The sequence below is a fragment of the Equus asinus genome, chromosome X (genome assembly GCF_041296235.1).
Source record: "Equus asinus isolate D_3611 breed Donkey chromosome X, EquAss-T2T_v2, whole genome shotgun sequence".
NCBI classification, from domain to species: domain Eukaryota; kingdom Metazoa; phylum Chordata; class Mammalia; order Perissodactyla; family Equidae; genus Equus; species Equus asinus.
The window spans coordinates 36,749,652-36,768,663 of NC_091820.1; the positions used below are offsets into that span (position 1 = coordinate 36,749,652).

At 38.7% G+C, this 19,012-nt stretch overlaps 1 protein-coding gene across 6 annotated transcripts in view; it reads right to left on the reverse strand.

The window, feature by feature from the left end:
- The window catches only part of MAGED1 (MAGE family member D1), a 58,698-nt gene that overhangs the window by 22,047 nt on the left and 17,639 nt on the right, over nucleotides 1-19,012 (reverse strand). For 3 of the 6 annotated variants that reach the window (XM_044763472.2, XM_070501939.1, XM_070501940.1), the window contains one exon: nucleotides 18,884-18,965. The exons of the other annotated variants lie outside the window; for them this stretch is intronic. The gene's annotated coding sequence lies outside the window, so the exon portion shown is untranslated. The remainder of the gene's footprint in view (nucleotides 1-18,883; nucleotides 18,966-19,012) is intronic. 6 annotated transcript variants of the gene reach the window in all.

Here is a 19,012-nt window from a genome sequence, read left to right on the forward strand (position 1 = left end):
TTTTATTTTTAATACCAGGGATGTCCTTCCCTATCCAAAAGTCAAATAAACTCAGAATTTCAGTTAAAACCACATAGCTGAAAAAAAACGGATGCCAAATAGCCCCATATTCTAAAGAGAACCACCAAGGAGTTCTGAACACAATCCTATAGAGTTTATGCAGGGACAGCAGACTAGTCATGCTAGTTTTTTATTTATTTTACTTATTTTATTCCTTCTCAGCCCAAATGTACTTAGAGACTAGAGAGAATCAGAGAAGAATTTACAGTGTTATGAGTCCTTGGCTTGGGAAAGAGTGTTTTCCCCTCCTTTGAGGAAGAGGGACATGCGACGCCCTTGCCAAAGCCGTGTGAGGAAGGAGCCAAAGAATCACTTATAGAGACTGGGGAAGTCTGCATGGGATAAGAACAGAAGGAAGTATTTGATCACATTTTGGATATTCAACATTTTCTCTCCAAATTGAAATTTCTGATGATTACTCAAGTTTGACTTGCTCCTCAAGGCTTTTCTACATTGACTGCATTCCTTCCTATGGCTTCTCTTCACTATGTATTCAACTACACTGAATAACATTCGAACTCCAGTTGAAGGATCACCCATGATCACTACATTCATAGGGTTTATCTCTGCTGATGAATTTTCTGATGTTAACAAGATTTGAAGCCTGGCTAAAAGTTCTTCAGTGCTCTTTACGTATATTGTAATCATGAGCTTCTTTGTGACTTATGATCTCTGAAATTGGGCTGAAGCTGTGATCACATGACCTACACCATGGGCTGCCTATCCCATGTATGGGTTCATCCTCATGTAGGACAGTGTCTGAGATTAAAGCACAGTTACTCTAATACTTGCTATAGTCTTGGAAGCTCCCTGCCTGGAAGCCACTCCTGAGAGAATCTATCCCAAACCTTAAACATTTATCCTTTGAAGGGAGGTTAATCTGCTTCTTTAACTTGTCTTTTATACTCAGAAGTTTCTTAAATTCGGAGTCATCAAGAATTACCCTTGAGGCCAGCCCTGCGGCTGAGTGGTTAAATTCGCATGCTCTGCTTAGGTGGCCCAGTGTTCAGATCCTGGGCGTGGACCTACACACTTCCCAACCCGCCATGCTGTAGTGGCATCCCACACAGAAGAACTAGAAGGAGTTACAACTAGGATATACAACTATGTACTGGAGCTTTGGGGAGGAAAAAAAGAGGAAGATTGGCAACAGATGTTAGCTCAGGGCCAATCTTCCTCACAAAAAAAAAAAGAAAAAAGGAGTTACCCTTGGAATATGTGGCCACATTCTATGTGATTCAAATTATTCCTCAAATCCATAATTCTGAATACATTTCTTGTTCTTGTTTAAGCTCTTTCTCTTCACTTCATAACAAAAATTTAAAAAATACATCTGTCACTTACACCTGATACTTGGCAGTAGTAAGGGAACCAACCAACTCAAAGGAGAAGAGAGACGGAGAGAAAAGGAAAGGAAAAGAAAGAATTATCTAAAAAGTCTCCACCATACAGCTTCCTAAGAGGCAAGCCAGGGATTGGATTTACTCTACAACCTGACAATAACACTAAAAAGGGGGGACAAAAATATGAAATAATTGTTTTCAAGATAACTGGACATCAGACAATGAAAAACAGTGATCCCTGAGAGATAGGGGAAAAATTAGGTGAGCCTTTACAACTTGGAAGAGTTTCCAGTTCATGGTGCAACGAGGGAGAATGCGGCCAGAACCCAGAGGATTTTCTTAGTTACGGTGACAGAGAAGAGATCAGAAAGACCAAGGTGGCTAGAGTTCAGAGAACAGAATACCAAAAAGGAGACAACTGCACTTAGGGAGAACTCTGGAGATCTCTGAAGGATTGCCATAAAGTATTCAGCAGAGTACTGATCAGTGAATGCATACAAGGAAATTACCCAAGGCTGGGGAAAGAACCACCTGAAAAGACTAGAGGGAACGAGTGTCAGAAGTTCAAACTGGTCTGGGGATCATGCCCATTTCCACCAACCAGAGCAGAAAAACTCATAATTCACGAGACACAGGGTATTCAGATGGGCCTTGCCTTAGTAGTCTGGGGTAAGTAGCTTTATGCAAAACACTGCTGTGATCCACCCTAACAAATTTTGAAAGCAAGACTCAAAGAAAATTTAACTGCTTCCAAATGACTGCATCTCATAATAAAGCTCAAGAAGATATTATTTAATAATACAAAAATATTTAGCACTAAAAGGTAAACATTTATGAAAATTTTCCCAAAAGGTAAAGTTCATAATGCCTGGCATCCAATAAAAAACAACCAGGCATGTGAAGAAGCAAAAACAATGTGACCCATCATGAGGAGAAAAATCAACCAATTCATACCGACCCAGTAATTACAAAGATGTTATATTTAGCAGACAAGTACATTTTAAAAAGTTGTTATAACTGTGTTCCATATGCCCAAAAAGCCAAAAAAAGAATGATCACATTAAGTAGAGAAATGAGATATATTTAATAAGGTGCAAATCATACATCTAGTGATAGAGACCATAATATTTGAAAACTACACTGGATGGAATTAAATGATAAAGGTTAGTGAACTTGAAGACATACAATAGCAAATATTCTAAATAAAATAAATTTTAAAAACAGAGCCTCAGTGCCTTTGCTCATGCTGTTTCCTCTTCTGGGAACACTTTTCCCCCATCCCAATCATCCATCCATCCTTCAATCAGTGAATTCTGAATCCGCCTTCTGGTCTCAGCTCAATCACCACTTCCCCCTTCCTTGACCTTCCTGAGGAGGTCAAACCCTCTTTAAACTTTTTCATAGAACCACGTACTTTCCCTCCACAGCACTTGTTGCAGTGTCAACTTCACAAATATTTGGGTCTGTGATTAATGTCTGTCTTCTTCACAAGACAGTAAGCTCCATGAGGACAGAGAAAACACGTCTATTTTTGCTTACCATGATATCCCCAGCATCTCAAACTGCACCAGTCATACAGTACCCCTGTACCCTGAATCCTGTCTCTATCTGTCACCTCTGGGATTTTGATCTATTAATTACACCCTCTCTTCCATATCTTCAACCTCTCCTCCTCTGCTACCTGTATCCTATCCAATATTCTTTCTTCCTTACTAAATAAACCTTGATTTTTATTATGGGTGACAATGATCCCAGCTGTACGCTTACATTTCCCAGACACCCTTGCAGATAGTGGTGGCCACGTGTCACATTTCTGAGCAAAGGATGTAGGTGGAAACCGTTATGTAGAACCTTTGGGAAAGTTCTGTATAAAGGAGACTAGTTCTATTGATAAGGTATTTTGCCCTTTCCCCTTCCTCATCTTCCTACCTGGAACATAGAAATGATGGCTAGAGTTGCAGCAGGCATACTGCAACCACTCATAGCACCTGGAAGATAGGAGACACATGCTAAGGATTGTGGAACAATATATATATATACATATGAGGGGCCTGAGACATTGATGAAATTGTGGAGGTCCTGGACTTCATACCATTGGATTTGTTTTAATAAGATAAAGATATCCTCTAATCATTTTAAGCACCTCATTTTCAGATCTGTTACTCATATCCAAATGCAATTCCAAATGTCCAACACAAAGCACAAAATCCCTCTCTCTCTCTGTCTCACACACACACTATCTCCTTCTGTAACACACTATCTCATTCACAAATGATTCCCTCTACGACTTAAAGATATGTCTTATAGATAATAATATATGACTTATAGATATAATAACTATGATTTATGACATACGATCTCTACACACTGTCTCGTTTCTCCACACTATCCAACTAACGTGCACACCGTCTCTATTATTCCCATTTCTGCCCATCTACTGCCCTATCGTAAACTATAATACACACAATGTCCATACGGTACCATGACATCCACTGTCAATACAACTAGCTGTAATCAACCCCTATTATCACCCACACCATCTCCATCACTCACAGACACATATACAATTACTCAATCCCTACACTATCACAGTGTCTAACCACACCCACTATTATACGTACAGTCCACATCCCCACCATAAAACCTTCATCATCCTCCAAAACTCCTTTTCCATATGTTCACACCATCTCCATATCATACACACTCACAACCAATATCCACATCACCTCCACTCTCACACACATGCTTTTCCCATTCCTCATCAACACTCAGAAACTCTTTGTATTTTCCCATCATACACTTTATTCAACAACCCCACTCAGATACTCCTGATTTCCATACTCCAATCATGCACTTTTCCATTCTCCGTTATCACACGTGCTCACTGTACCTACCTGCCCCCACAAATAGACACATTTCTCATTTCCTTCAGCATCACACACACACACAAACACACTAACTCTATCACTGCCACCATTTACCTATCTTCTACCATCACATTACACTTTCCTCATTCCACCCACTATCTATATGCTCCTATTATTACTCAAAATGCCCCATCTACATTTTCACACACATGATGATCCCAGTGTCTCGTTATCATTGTGTCCTTTCCCACTATTATCTCTCCCTTCCCACTCTCTCACACAACCATACACATGCACATGCACAATTCTCATCTTCCACAGTAGGAAATACACGTTGTCCACAGCCACCATTATAACATACATTCTGACCTTGTCCTTTCACTATCATTTGCATTGCTCCTGCCTTCATTTTCAGAGTGATTTCATACCATCCTCCACCATTACTCACACTGTCCCTATTGTCACCATTATCACACATACCTTGCTCACATCACCCCCACTATGCCACTGTCACTCAATACTCTCTCGATCTCTGCATCAAACACACAGCCCAGATCATCTACAATTTTACACATGGTACCCATCTTCTGCAACTCCTTCTCATTTTCTCCCTTCCCTCTCCGCTTCCCTGGACTCACACTCTTTCCCAATATGTGGCTAATACACGAACCCAGACATAATGGAGAAATTTCTTACTTGAAGCCTCATTTCAGAGTTTTAGCAAGAGGAAGAACACATCGTGCTCAAGAGGTATAATATTTAGTGTTCCCATTTGTTGTGAATGGATTTCTTTTGGTACATTTGTCTTTAAGAAGCATTTCTTCATGTCTTCTTGCAGCATTTAGATAGGGTTTTTAAATATTCCATTGATATATCTTTAATATGATACTATGCAGTTAAGCTCTTTGTACTATACTTAAGTCTTCCTAAAATATCCTGACAGCTTTTTTGTTACAGCAAAACTGTGATATTTTTGGTCCTGAAGAGAGACAGGTTCAAGCAAACGGCAATACTGAATATATCAATGAGCTGTGTTAGAGGGTACACTAAATCTTTACTTCTCAAGTTTCCATGAGGAAGAACATCAACTAGACTAACACTCCTGCTTTTCTGCCCAAGGAAGAGAAATCAGTTATATGAGTAGTATGTTTGGGAGAAATATCTAAGTGTTTGGCTCAGGCCCTTGCTCTCTGCTTTTCTCTCAGGGGTCTGTATGCCTCTAGAAAACATGCATCCTGACCGGCTCCTTGCCATGCAATAAGGGGCCTACTATCGGCCTGGAGTCTTGCAGCTTTTCAGCATTGCTTGCAATTGTCTGGGTAAGTCTGCCTAATTCTGACGTCTAGTATTAGGAAATCCACACTAAAACCATCTTCTCCAATCAGCTTTATTAATAATGAAAATGATGTTTTGATCTCCATTTATCTGATTCCTAAATTTTATTTCAATTGGTTCTGAATCTAGGCAGGCAAGATAAGTGTTATTTATTAATCCCTTACAGCTCCCACACAATGTGGACCATTGAAATCACATAAATTCTCTTTACTGGCTCTATCCATGTTTTAACTCAGACAAGTTTCTAGGTGGAGTTTGTTTTTTTACTAGCACTTAAGACAAACACTTCACAGCAATTAAGATTAGATCTAAACAAGGAAATTGTTATGTCCACCAGCCTCAGACTCCTGATTCCCCTGGATTAGGAAGTTCACATTCTGAAGGGGTAGAGCTACCACAGTATAGTAGGTGCTACTTAATTAACCAGGATGGTGGGGAGCAGGCACCAAGTGGATCTATCTTCTTTGGCCATACTAATAAGTCCTAGGAGGGCATAACCAAGAGAGCTCTTTCATGGGATGAGGTGGCAAATCTTTACAGGGACTATCAGACAGGAATTTAGATATTCATTCAGATGTACGGAAGGCTTATTAAAGAAGTCAGATAAGTGAACCATTTCTTAGGGGGTAAGAAACTTTTTAATAAAAAACTAGAATTTAGTCCGATATGATCTTCTTGTTAACAAGTTCTCTGGAAATTTAGATCTAACAGTCATTTTACCTCTTTCTTTTTGCTAACTACCTTTGTGCTAGCTTTTGAGTCCTTACATATGAACCTAAACACTGTGCTTCTGTGCTCTCAGTGAAAGAACACCATTTCAGGCTACAATGTGTCCAAGGTGACTAGGTCCAAATATTGGAATTTTCCATTTCACCCAAGGACAATGAGTGTTGTAAAGAAATGCCAATTATTCTCTGGAAATAAAGCAGTGTGAAGACTGGAATTCACATGGAACCTCTTTCACATAGGAACACTTTTCATACATACACACAGTTGGTATTTTAGAGTACTGGCCCAAATACATCTTTTCCAATCTCTGTCAGGGCTCACAAAGTGATCATTCATGAAAACAAACATACAAAGAAAATATGTTTGAGCAGTCAAAGAGAAATGAAACAAAACTTTTAGACAAGATATGTGAAAACCTGACTAAAGAGTAACAGGAACACCCAAGGAAAGTCAAGTACAGCACACATACACCAAAACTTTCTGAAGCTCAAAGTTTAAAAACAAATCCAATCAAATAATAAAATGAAAAATGATGGTTACTGATAAGCCTAAACTAATGGATTATAAAATCAAGTGCAAGATTTATATCAAAGCCCTGAGCAAATGATAATAATAATAACAATTAATAAAGCAACAGGTTCAATGAGGAACAAGTTAAGACATTTAGATAGTTCCAAGACATCTACTATGGGACTATGGGTGGGTGGATGGGGAGTTAAAGGGGAAAACACAGAGGGAAAAGAGGCAATACTTAAATAAATGATAGAAGAAAATTTTCCTGAGCCAAAAAAAGAGCCCTCTGAATTCCAGACAACATTGATTCATTTATCCATTTACCCATCCATTCATTAATTTATGCCTCCATACGTTAATTTAATTGCTACATCTCATAAGGATTTATTACGTGTCTGGCACTGTTTAGGCATTTGTGATATATCAGTGAACAAAACGGATAAAAATCCTGCTTTCACGGAGCTTACATACCAAGACACCCTTAGGCATGCCCTGATCAAATTCCTGAACTCAAAGAATAAAGAACACATCTTACAAGCTTACAAATAGAGAGAAAAAGTTACTTACAATAGAAAAATTAAACTAGACAGACATAGGACTTTCATCAGTAACACCAAACTTCGTGATCTCATTCACTTATTTTCCCAGAAATGGCTTTACTCAATTTTCAGGGAAGCTGAAGTCAGTCTTTGACCTAGAACCTGTTTTCCTGGGAGACTTTATCTAACAGGGGCAATACTACCTTTTTCTCAAGCAACTAGATTTGCGCTTGCTTTCAATTTTTTCAAAACTAAACAATAAATTGTTTAGGGACACACATATAGGTGATAAAACTATAAGAAAACCAACCAGACTGCTAAAACAAAAGTGCAGGGTAGTGTTATCTCTAGGTGGAGGCAGACAGCAGGGCGTGACTGGAGAAGGGCACTTAGGAGGCACTAAGATGCGCTAATATTCTACTTCTTGTCCTGGCTGGTGGGTTTACTGGCATTATTTTATTTGTATTATTATAAATGTAAATACTAATTAGTTCATTCAACAAATAATAAGTGCCTATCATGCATCAGGCATTATTCTAGGCACTGGGGGCACAAAAATAAATAAATCAGATAAAAATCCCTGTCCTTACAGAGCTTGCAAATTATCACAGAGATAATAAGACTTTCCAGAACCTATATAAATACAAGAACATACAAACTGAAAGAGTCCACCAAGTTACAATAGATACACAAATAGCCACACATCTTCATGAAATTCCCGAATATCAGGAATAAAGTGGAAAGTCTAAAAACTTCCAAGAGTTGGGAGTAAAAATAGTCCAGATTGCAGCAGGACAGAAGGGTCTAGAAAGGAGATTTCCAGAAAATAAATTTTCTGGATAATCTGACTTACTTGAATATGTTCCAGAAAAAGACAAATGACAGATCTGGTGAAAAGGATAGGAATATACAAAAATACGCAGGTGAAAAGCAATTATTAACTTAAATGATAAAAATGTGTACAAGAGGGGCTGGCCCCGTGGCCGAGTGGTTAAGTTCGCGCGCTCCGCTGCAGGCGGCCAGTGTTTCGTTGGTTCGAATCCTGGGCGCGGACATGGCACTGCTCATCAAACCACGCTGAGGCAGCGTCCCACATGCCACAACTAGAAGGACCCACAACGAAGAATATACAACTATGTACCGGGGGGCTTTGGGGAGAAAAAGGAAAAAATAAAATCTTTAAAAAAAATGTGTACAAGAAATGTAATCACAATTCACTACTTGTCTCTTTAGTGAAAAATGTTTGTATAATCATAATAAGGTAAACATTATCATTAACCAAAATGTATGCTATAATTATATTAAAAGGATAGAGAAGGGAAGTGGGAGAGAAAAAGTCAGAGTTTAATCTTCATCTCTCATGATGGGAAACGAATAGCTAATATCTAAAATAAGTAACTCAAGAAATAATAGTATAGCCATATATACTAATGGCCACATAGTTTAGAATTATTGAGATAAAAACCGAAAGAAATAGCTAATATATTTTAAAGTTGGTTACTTCAGGTATTTGAGTCTGGTGGGTGAGAAGGGGTAAATCTAAATACTGCTAATTTTTGTTACTATCTGGTTTTCAAGCCAGGTCTTAGTGTAATATAGAATATATCTAAACATTAGATATATTATACTTGCTATAATAAAAATACAAAATAAAATATTTTAATTACAAAGGGAGTTATTTAAATATAAAGAAAAGGAATACGATAAGAACTGGAATTTACTGAAATTAATATGGCTAATAGAATAGATCAAAAGAGGTGGGGAGCACATAAATGCAGAAACTGAAGGACCCTCAATGTTTGCTTTTTATCCTTTTGCAACTTTCGGGGGAGTTTTCCAAATTGCTCTTAAGTTGTAGCAATAATCAAAGGGGAGTTTTAAACTTGAGAAGAACAGGTAGAGTGGGACCGGTAACATGGGTCCCAAATAGTCAGGGACAGGCAACTGGAGACTGAAGACGGGAGGGGAAATTCATTCTAGGAAGGAAACTCAGGCTGCCACAAGAGGGCAGAACTAGAACGCAGTATTTCCTCTAGTTCTCCTATTTTCCCTGTTGCTCATTCTCAGATTTCTTTGCCCTCCTTTAAAATGTCTATATTTCTGAGATTCTGCCCCACCCTCCTTTTTTTTTGCCCCACTCCACACACTCTTCTGGAGCAATCTCATTCATACCTTAATTAAAACTACCAACTCTGTGCTTGATGACTTCCAAATCTATGGGTAATCCTACTTGCTTCATAGCAGCAGAATAAATTCCTGACTGCCTACTAGATAATTCCTCTTGGACATTCCAAAGATGCTTCAGACTTTGCATGTTCAAAACTTAACTCATCATTTTTCCCCCTCAAACCTGCTCCTTATTCTGAGTTCTCCAGCTCATGGAGTGGCTTTTACATCTTATCAACCATTTAAGGCAGAAAGAAAACTGAGGATCATCCTGGATTCCTTTTTCTCCATCAGCCCCCTATATATAGTCAGCAACTGAGTTCTTTTTTTTTTTTTAAAGATTTTATTTTTCCTTTTTCTCCCCAAAGCCCCCCGGTACGTAGTTGTATATTCTTCGTTGTGGGTCCTTCTAGTTGTGGCATGTGGGACACTGCCTCAGCATGGTTTGATGAGCAGTGCCATGTCCGCGCCCAGGATTCGAACCAACGAAACACTGGGCCGCCTGCAGCGGAGCGCGCGAACTTAACCACTCGGCCACGGGGCCAGCCCCGTGACTGAGTTCTTAATTTCTCACATATATGTATTCTTATTTCATTCCCACTGCCTTAACTCAGGCTTCAACATCTCTCCTCTTTTGTAATAGCCTCAAATTGGTCTTCCTGTACCCAGTTCTGTTTTCTCAAGTCTATCTATCTATCATACTCTCGTCCACTGGATATTTCTGAAACGCAAATCTAATCCTGTTAATCCCTTGATTAAAATCCCCAAATATCTCCCCATTGTTCTTAGTACAGCATTCAAGGCTCTCCACGATCTGGCCACTATCTCCTTCTCATTACATCCTCTCTCACTCTCAAGTTCCAACTACACTAAACTTCTTGAACATACCATAAACAAACTGTAAACACTGAGTTATTTCATATAACGTGTCTTTGTTCCTACCACCACTGCATGAAGTGACTCTTCTATTCCTCAGCCCCCACAATTAACACTGACAACATCTATATACCTTTCAAGACTTAACTTAAGCATTAATTTCTTTCTGGAACTCTCCCCCATGCAGTAGAATTAACTATTTCCTCCTTTGTGTCACTAATGTACTCTTATATAGACTTTTATCAAGTACTCATATTTTGCAGTGCATATTTGTTTACATGTCTCTTCTACTAAAATCGGCTCCTCTGGAACCAGGAGCATGTCTTACTCATATTTCTACTCAAAATATCTATCACAGTGCCGTATAGAAAAGACGCTGAACAAATATTTCCGAATGAATAAAAGAGTCATCATGAGGGGGGCTGGCCCCGTGGCCGAGTGGTGAAGTTCGCGCGCTCCGCTGCAAGCGGCCCAGTGTTTCGTTGGTTCGAATCCTGGGCGCGGACATGGCACTGCTCATCAAACCATGCTGAGGCAGCGTCCCACATACCACAACTAAAAGGACCCACAACGAAGAATATACAACTACGTACCGGGGGGCTTTGGGGAGAAAAAGGAAAAAAATAAAATCTTTAAAAATAAAAGAGTCATCATGAGAATGTAAGATATGAGGCCAGCCTGAGACCAATCTCCTATCCATGGTAGACATCAGTAATCAACCACAGTATTGTCCCCTGCACCTCAGAATCATTCTCAAGACAGCATACTATGAAAATCTATTTCAATCAGTAGGAACTGGAACAAGATACAAAATTTATTTCTCACCCTGGAATGTAGGCTGCCACAATGGAGTGCCTCAATAATAATCAGAGTCGATTTAAGAGAATTAACATGGGATTAGGCAGAGCATCTCTGAAACACTCTTTGCAACACTATGACTATAGCAACGGCACATATAACAAAACAATGTTTTAGCAAAAATTGGTGTTGGGCAGTAAATTCGGTCCCTGCGCATCCAGCACTGCCTACTGAAGAGACATCTTGTCATTGGAGGAAAAAAAACCCCATATATTGGCATTCTGATTTATACTTCAGTTTTGTCTCAATTCATTCAGAAAATGTTCATCTCTGACTAAGGATCAGACTGGAAATCTGCTAACAAGCCAAGTGCTGCACCTGAGGAACCAGGTAACAGGCGCATCACACGGAGAAATGACGGGATCAACTTATCTTCTTCATTCCTTCCACATCCAGATGCTCTGGGAAAGTATGGAGAAGTCTAAAAACTCCTTTCTCAAATGGAACAATAATCTACTGGAGTATTGTTTCCAAATCTTATTAACACCATAACACATATGTAAAATGAAAATATATGTACAGTACGTGGAGGTACACTGGACAAGACTGTTCACGGCCAGAAGCCTGGAGACTCCAACCAAACTCAGCTGCCTGTGCAGTGTATTAGTTTCCTCCTATCGCCACAACAAATTACCCCAAATTTAGTGGCTTAAACTAACATAAGTTTGTTCTCTTACAGTTCTGGAAGTCAGAAATCTAAAATGGGTTCATAAGGCTCATTCCTTCTGGAAGCCCTAGGGGAGAATCCATTTCATTGCTTTTTCTAGCTTCTAGAGAGTGCCTACATTTCTTGATTCATCGTCCCTTTCTTCATCATCAAAGCCAGTAGCTTAGCATCTTCTTTCTTCTCTGACCCCTGCTTCTGCCCTCACATCTTCTCTCTGTAACTCTGACCCTCCTGTCTCTCTCTTATAGGGACTCTTGTGATTCTACTGGGCTCACTCTAATAATTCCGGATAATCTCCACATCTCAAAATCCTTAATCACATCTGCGAAGCCCCATTTACCATTTCAGGTAGCATATCAGGCTCATATTCAGGTTCTGGAGATTAAGACGCAGACATTTTTGCAGGTCCATTATTCAGCCTATCACATGCAGATGGTGCATCACATGATTCTACAGGATATCACTCACATTATGCATGTCACAGATATTTGTATTTATTCTGATAACTTTCCAGCAGGTAGTAATAAAGCATTTAGAGGAAGAGGTACCATTTTCCAATTCATAAAAAGGTACCCTATGAATTAGCAGAAGCCCCATGGTCTAAAGTGATTAATATCTCAACACAGCTGTAAAACACTGGGAGCTCTGTATTATACAGGGTTGAGGCCCTGACAGAACTAACAACAATAATAGCAAACATTCATTAAGTGTGTCTTCTGGGCCAGGCACTGTACTAGATACTTCACATCTCTCAAATCTTTACAACTTGGTACCGTATTAATATCCTGATCTAAAAAATGAACAATGTGAGACCAGAGAGATTTATTAACACAACCAAGGTCACACAGCTAGAAGGTGGTTAAGCTGGCAAATAAGCTGGTTCTAGAACCTGAATATTTTCTGCTGTACTATGCTGACTCCTTAAAGTAAGAGGGTATAAAATTTAATTTATTAGTATTTCTTATACCTTGAGTTTCTGGCAGTCACATTGACTGAGTGCCACAGCACTGAATATTTCTGTGGCAATTTCAAGTAGTAGCTCCTCCGAATACTGGGTGATAGACAAGCAAGCTATATCTATACCCATCCAGGGAGAAAATCATATCCTAGTCTCTCCACTTTTTGTGGGCTAGATTCTCTCTGTTTATTTTGGCTTGTCTGGTTATAATTCCTAAGACGACCCGCCTCTGTTCCTGAAGCTCCTAGCACATCTGTCGTTCCTCCATTCCTACTCAATCTTTTTAGAACTGGACAACTCTCCCTTAGCTCTTGATGATGAAAGTGTCCAAGCCGAGCCCAGAGCCTGTGCTCTCTATACTAGACCAAATTGCCTACACCATGAGAAGTGATTAGGGTGAACATTTGAGAACAGAATTTTGTTATTAACGAAATCCTTCAAGATTGGATTATTCAAAGGGAGTTACAAGATAAACTCTGTATAACCTTACTCCATTTTATGGAGCCCAATGTGGAGTTTCTGGGAGTATCTATCCATTTCCAAAACTGACTAAGCTCCCAAAACTCACTTCACTGAAAGGGTAATTCTGATTTCTGGAATGAAATCCTTAATGATGAATAAGGGTTAATACATTTCTGACAATTTACATATTGCCACTATAAACCTAGAACAATTAAATTGTCTGGGATTCAAATCCTGGATCTTCCAGGGATAGCTATATGACCTTGGAAAAATTCTTCCATCTCATTTCTTCACATCTAAAACAATGATGAGAGTTCTTATATATATTATATGATTGTTGCAAGAGTCAAATTATTAAACAAAGTATGTGAAGTTCTTACAGTGCTTGGCACGTGGTAGGTGTACAATTACATGCAATAAGGAGAAAGTATGTTAATTAACTTTTATTATGAATCTTTTTTCACTTCTACCAAGATCTGATTTTCTCACAAAGACCTTCTCTCATCATTACATTCATAAGATTCCCGTACTGTCCAACACTGAATAAGATTACATGCCAAATTGAAGGTCTTTCCACATTCACTGCACCTAAAAGATTTTTCTCCACTACGGACTCACTGATGTCAAATAAAGCTAATTCCTGCTGAAAGCATACTCATACTTTTTATATATACATAGAGGGTCTTGCCTTTATGAATCATTTGATGGTAGATAAGACGTAGCCTCTAATTGAAGGCTTATTCATTAGAGGGAGAGTTTCTCTCCACTATGAATTTGCAGATCATAAACAAGGATCTCATTCCATCTCCACTATGAATTATCTGATGTTCTACGAGGATTGATATCACCAAAATGCCTTTTCCACATTCATTACATCCATAAGCTTTCCTTGCACTGTGAATTCTTTCATGCTTAGCAAAGTCTGAGCTGGATCTGAAAGCCTTCCCACAGGCATTTGCAAGCATAAAGTTTTTCTCCCTTATGAACTCTCTCATGTTTAAAAAAATGTCCGAGCTTGTCCTGAAGTCTTTCCCATAGTCAATACATTCATAAGGTTTCTCTCCACTATGTATTTTCATAAGATTAAAAAGCTTGATTACCCACTGCAATTTCTCTCACATTGGGAAAGTTTTCATACCCTGTGAAATCCCTGGTGTTGAAAGAGAGTTGAGTCCTGCCTGAAGGCCTTCCTACATTTTTACAGCCATACGAATTAACGAAGTCTCAAGTGTGATTTCTCAGATGTCAAATAAGGCAGGTGTTGTGACTAAAACTTTCCTTATATTCATTACCTTCATAGTTTCTCTCTATTATGAGTACTCTGAGGCATCAACCTTGAACGCTAACAAAAGGCTTTTAGACATTAATCATACATGCAGGGCTCCTCCTCATCAGAAAATTTCCAGTGTCTCACAAATTCTAAACCCTTTACAGAGTTATAGTCCTATGAACTATATCTCCATGCTCTCATTCTTGGGGGTTTTCCTCATAAAACAGACAACTAGCTCAACCTTTTCTCAGTCAATGCACTCACAGCCTCTTTGTTTAGTAGGATTATTTTCCTAAGTGGCAGAACTGTGCCTGCAACAGATTTCCCTGGAAAAAGAAATGTATTAGAGACTTCCCTGACAAGCTTTCCTGCAGCCTATGTCGCCACATGCCAAGTCTTCTCCACAGTAGAGACTCTGATCAAATGGCCTTGGCTTCTGGATCCATAACACTCCTTGGATTTTACTTTTTCTGAAATTTCCCTCTTTGAAGTAGATCCTACTCTGAGTGATAATCTTATCACCTAAAAGGATAGACCCACATAAAGAAATAAGCAAAGAACATGAGTAAACTATTTCCAAAAAAAGAAAATGCAAACAGATAATAAATACATAAAATATTCCAATTTATTAGTTGTCAATGAATGTAAACTGAAACAACCATGAGATAATTATTCCTCTCTCATTTTCACCAGCAGTTTATGTGAGTGCCCATTTGTTCTCCTTGCTGGTATGAATGTAGATTGGTATAAATTTTCTGAAAAACAACTTTGCACCACGTAATTATGAGCCAGAAAATCACCTTTTTGAGCCAGAAATTACTCTTCAAGCAATCTATCCAACAAAATAGTCAGATATGCAAATAAAGATTCAGGTACAAAATGATTCATTGAAGAAATATATTAGTGAAAAAAATGGAAACACACAAAATATCCAAAAACATGGAATTGGTTAAATAAATTGTGGTATACTCTTATGATGGAATATTATGCAGTCATCAAAAATGTTGCCAAAAATTGTTATTGACAAGGGAGATTCTCACAAGATAATTTTTAGAGAAGAAAGCAAGTATTATAGGCTGAACTGTGTCCCTTCAAAATTAATATGTTGAGGGGTCGGCCCAGTGGCATAGTGGTTAAGTTTGCATGCTCCACTTCAGGTGACCTAGGGTTAGCCAGTTCAGATCCCAGGCCTGGACCTATATACTGCTTATCAAGCCATGCTGTGGAAGGCATCCCAAATATAAAATAGAGGAAGATAGGCACAGATGTTAGCTCAGGGCTATTCTTCCTCAGCAAAAAGAGGAGGATTGGTGGCGGATGTTACTCACAGCTAATCGTCCTTAAAAAAATACATAAATTAAATAAAATAAAATTAATATGTTGAAGTAATAACCCTCAGTATCTCAGAATATGACCGTATTTGGAGATAGGGTCTTCAAAGAGGTAAGTTACTTGAAATGAGGTCATTGGAGTGGGCCCTAATCTGATACAACTGATTCCTTATAAAAAATTAGGTCACAGAGATACATAGAGGGAAGACCATGGGAAGACAGAGGGAGGAAAAGATAGCCACCCACAAGCCAAGGAGAGAGGCCTGAGAAGAAACCAACCCTCTAAACACCTTGGTCGTAGACTTCTAGTCCCCTGAATTGTGAGAAAATAAATTTCTACTGTTTAAGCTGCTCAGTCTGTGGTACATCATTATGGCAGTCCTAGCAAACTAATACAGCAAGATACAAGACTGCATATACTGGAAAAAAAATATATCAATTAGTTAATAGGATTTATAACTGGGTAATGAAATGGATGACTTTTACTTATTTCCTTATAAAGTTTTGTTGTTCTCCAAAATTTTCATGATGAGCACGTCTCACCTTCATAATATAAAATACATAAAAAAGATAAAGATACCCATAAGCAAACAGTTAAAAAAAAGATACAAAAAATATGTGAGTTTTACTTGATGAAAAGAAGCTGCCAAAATGAGGTAGAAAGAAAATTAATCAGGAAATTAAAGCCTGCTAAGACCCAGTGATTTCATGGCTTTGTCTCATTTTTAGATGGCCTCCCAACTTAGGGAGAGAGGGACTTGGAGAAACAAAGTAACGTGAGGATGAATGGTTTGTTTGGAGGGCAATATAGAGACAATGAAAGAGATTCAACTGACTAGAGAAATGGGAAAATTATCTGAACAAAGGAGGTGTTGAATGTGTAGAACTAAGAGAGAAAAGAAAAGATTTGGAAGAAGGTAGATAGCAAGAGATTCATTTTCAGGGTACTGAAGAAGGGGAAGTAATGGACAAGGGAGAAGTAACTGGGCATGCAAACAAAGGTAACCACAAAGAAAATAGGAAAAGAAGAAATTCTCTCTTTTGCTTGGTCTTATGGGATCCACCAGATGAAGAGTTTGAGAGGGGTATAAGGGTCCAGCATGTCATCCCAAAATATGCCACACTGGCATATTGATTATTTTGAATTAAACGTACCTAAGAAAAAGCCAGTGCAAGAACAACACACCAACCCTCCTTTGTGACCCTGAAAGCAGGAGATAAATTCCCCATGTCAAAGATATTCTCCCTGTACCAGGTGGGTAGAAAGCATCCTTATCATCAAAGACAGGGAATTTAGGGCCAAGAAGGCTGTATAAACAAACCTTGTTAATTCTTCAACATTTACTGCTCCTAGCCCAAACTCTTCTGCCTTGCTAATTCTTCACAAATTTATTGTTTCTTTATCTAAAAGGTATAAAAGCTGCTTGCTCTGGTCACTTCCTTGAGTCTCATATTTTTATGGGGCTCCCGTACATATGAAACTAAATTTGTTTTTCTCCTGTTAATCTGTCTTATGTCAATTTAATTATTAGACCAGCCAAAGAACCTAGAAGGGAAGAAGGAAAATTCTTCTGCCCCTAAGGTCGCCATGATAATGATAACAACTACTATAACTATGTACCACACACACTTTGCTGAAATACGTTATCTGTATTTCACATGGAAATCTTGAGAGAGGTATTATTATTCCAATTGTATAGATGAAGAAACTGATGGTCAGAGAAGGGAACTGACTTGCCCAATATTTTAGAGTTAGTAAGTAGTGGAACTGAGAGTCAACTCAAGTGTGTTTGGCTTGAAAGTTCCTGTGGTTTCCATCATGTCAAGGCGCCTATGTGGGCATTTACTGACTAAAATTCCAAAATTATCCTAACACTATCTAACAAAGCTGTAAGTTCTCAAGTCTCTACCAGTCTCATTCTCCCTCCTTTGCTCACGTAACAGGATTTCTTCCTGGATCCCTTTGTCCTTAGTTCTTTCCAAATTTGGCTAGGAATTCACTTTGGTCTTTTGAGGTGGAAGATCCTACAGTTGAAAACGAAATAAAAATTTGTGGTTAAAGCTGGGGTAATGTATGTCCCTAAATTCAGTTCTGAAAGGTACAGGGGGAGTCGTGGAAGAAGGTCTCTTATTTATTAGGATGTCTTAGAAACAGGCAAGGGCCTTGTGAAAGAGGCATAGAAATGCATGTGTTCCTGAGATCTAGGAAGAGGGTGTTGATCTTGAGGGAAAAAAAAACCTGACAAGAAAAACACAATGAGTCATTTACTCTCCTCCTAGAAGAAAGATGTCCCATAATTCAGAAACAAAAAACACTGGAATCCAAAGAATGCAGTGCACTGAATTGGTTAAGCACATAGGCTTTAGGGTTGCACAGAGCTAGGCTCAAATCTCAAAATATTACTACTGACTTGCTAGGTGACCTTGGGCGAGCGTCTTTATTTTTCAGAGCATTGGATGTTTCCTCTATAAAATAAATAGAAACTAAAACCTAATGAGAAGTTCTGAACCTAAACTTAATCTCAAAGAAAATGTAGGAAAGAGTCATATGAAATTTTCCTAGTTCTGGTAATTGACCACCAGGTTGTTTGGACAAACCCTCATGCTGAAAGCTACTAAAAAAATCTTGATGAAAAAGAAGTAACATCTACTTAAAAACAATAGAAAGACAGGACAATAAAAATATGGAAACATCAGGGTAACACCATGGGAAAAGGGGAACCTAGAGAAGTAAATAAGCAGTGAGGCAATTTCTGCCCTGAGGGCATTTTTCCTTCCCCCAAAATTTTAACTTTTATTTCAGTTGCTTTGAAAGGCAAAGGAGACAGAGATTAAGGCCCAGAACTTCGTGGAGTAGGGAAACTAACAGGAGACTCTTCCTACAGTAAGCTGGGACCCCAAACGGTTACCTTCTCAGGGGGAAGATGAATGGTAAGCAGGTCATTTTGCAGCTCAGGTTGAATTACATGACTTGCCCTGGGATCCTTGAGCCTTGAATTAGAAAAAGAAAGAAATCAGCAGGATCAGCTGGTAACAGA